The 2,453-nt window shown below is 39.4% G+C and overlaps 1 non-coding gene across 1 annotated transcript; it reads left to right on the top strand.

The window, feature by feature from the left end:
• The first annotated feature begins 1,620 nt into the window (after nt 1–1,620).
• Nucleotides 1,621–1,692, top strand: TRNAY-AUA (transfer RNA tyrosine (anticodon AUA)). Its single transcript has one exon. It is a non-coding gene; the product is annotated as a tRNA-Tyr (tRNA).
• Nucleotides 1,693–2,453: the final 761 nt, after the last annotated feature.

The following is a 2,453-nucleotide window of genomic DNA, read 5'->3' as shown; positions in this document are numbered from 1 at the left end:
ATTAAATCTTATTTAAAGTCTGTTAGTTTGAAAATTCTGTAATGAACTGTTTTGCTAGCATAAACATATAGAGTATATCTCTTTGTCTTTACAATTCTTTAGAAGTTTCCTTATCATAAGCATCATCTTATCTCTTAGTATTCATTTACAAACATAATTTTTTTCCTTTCCTTATGTCTTTGTGGTGAGGATATCTAGATGAGTTAACAACAAACAAGCAAACAAAAACTGAAATCTGGTTTCATCTATATTATACCTGCACAACACATTTTTCTTAACCAGTTGCTTTCTGGGTTCAGGAGTCCTGTCTACTGGTGTGAACATGGTAAACAGATGCATATACAGCAGTACCAAATGGAAAGAAGAGACTCAATATTATACAATGAGTTGTTTTCTCTCGAAATTCGTATGTTGAAGCTCTAACTCTCTGTACTTTATATTTAGTGAAACTGGGAGGATATTACAGTTCTTTCTGACCCTATTTGGAAATAGGACCTCTAGATTGGTAGTTGAGTTAATATGTTTGGCACTTTATAAGAAAAGCAGATCAGTCAGAGAAAAAAACAGAAACATTACTATGTGAAGACAAAGCCAGAAAATGGCCAGGAAAAATCCAAAAGAGGCCTCAGACGAAAACAAGTCTGCTGAATTTGATTACTGCCTTGAACCTTAGAAGTTTGGAGCACATTTATTGAAGCTCCCTGGTATAGGACACTTTGTTATGGCAACTTTAGCAAACCAATATATGCGCTTCTCTTGAAAAACATCTGTCAATACCAAAAGAATTCTCCTTTTCTTACATAAGTTTTCAGGGAATGGAAACTGGCAAAGAACTCACTTATCCATCCATTGATTACCCCCACAAAGTCCTAGTGCTCCCTAAGAGTTTTCATTCTTTCTTTAGAGATTCAGCTGTGTTAAAATTTATTCCTACTTCATGGTTAAAAATGACATAGGAAATATTAGAAAGATCATAGTTTACAGGAACTGGTAGAAGAAAATAAACACAAGGGAAAACAGGCTGACATTGAAAATACACAACCCTCTCCACTTATCTTTTCCATACATCATGTTTAATTCCCCAGGATAAAAGTGGTAGTGGCCTAGGTTTTGCTTCCTATTGCTTTGGGGAAATCACAAAGTTGTGAAGTTGTGGTAACCATGCCAACCTAAACATTCCCAAACCAAGACACTAGGCTGCAGTAGCCATGGGGCAGCCTAGAGGATAACAAATCCTCCCAAACCGTTGGAGCCACCTTGCCATTTACACCAGACAATTGGTCAGGGATATTGGCATCAGCATCTCTATGGCAGGATTTGTGGTTTATGAGTGCCACTCTTATCACCAACCCTCTAGATGCCTGAGAAGCCCAAGAGACCACCGTTCTAGGTTTTAGACTAGATATCTTAAATAAACAGGAATAAAATTCAGTTCAAACTGAAGGGCTCCAACCAAAGGAGATGCATAGATGGTCCTCAGCCACACAAAGGGCTGTTATGAGCAGCAATACCACGGCTCCAGGCAAGCTCACCATTAACACCTGCAGCCCATGCCAGACACATATCCCCAGTATCGATGGAGAGAATAGATTTGAAGTCCACTATCAACTAGAGGCCACATCCCTGGTAGTTCAGATGGTAAAACGTCTGCCTATAATGCAGGAGATCTGGGTTCAATCCCTGGGTAGGGAAGATCTCCTGGAGAAGTAAATGGCAACCCACTCCAGTATTCTTCCCTGGCAAATCCCAATGATGGAGAAGCCTGGTAGGCTACAGTACGTGGGGTCCCAAAGAGTCATACACGATTGAGCAACTTCATTTTCACCAACTAGAGGGGAAAAAAAAAACAAAACCTCTTGACCTTCTATCTTAGTCAAATTTAAAAGACAGAGTCTGCGCTCCAGCACATCATGCCCAAGACATACATAATTGATAATATTTGTAGGTAACAGTACCAGGTAGAGGACACCTTGGATCTGTCGTACAACCAAAGTGAAGTAATATAGAAGAATTTAGTGCCAGTTTCAGAGAGAAAATGATCTCCCAGATGACCATAGGATTCAAATCACTAATAAGGCAGTGCAGGTTCCCTCTATGGAACTTAATCAAGAAGTTTCAGTTCAGGCCTGTTTGTAGGTTCAAATTTCAATTTCTCAAATGTTTCCATTCAATCTTCTGACAGCTCAAAATATGGACAATATACATGCACTCTTGGAAGATGATTAAGACTGCAAGAACACAGAACATTTCCGGGGCAAGCGACAGAGAGTGCTACAAGTCGTTGATTAGATGGAAGAAGATGGACAGCAGAATCAAACAGAGATTTCAGAGCTTAGATCTGACTGTTTGATTTGGTGGGAACAATGCCAAACCTCCCTGCAGACCTAGAGATGCTTTTCAAATAGGTAACAAACTAATGTGATCTTTGGCCTCAGCCAAGTTTAACAATCTTC

The sequence above is a fragment of the Moschus berezovskii genome, chromosome Y (assembly GCF_049115385.1).
Source record: "Moschus berezovskii isolate FMDL1 chromosome Y, NW_MosBer_1.0, whole genome shotgun sequence".
NCBI lineage: Eukaryota > Metazoa > Chordata > Mammalia > Artiodactyla > Moschidae > Moschus > Moschus berezovskii.
Note: the sequence above shows the minus strand (reverse complement) of the source record. Positions and strands in the feature narration are given on the sequence as shown.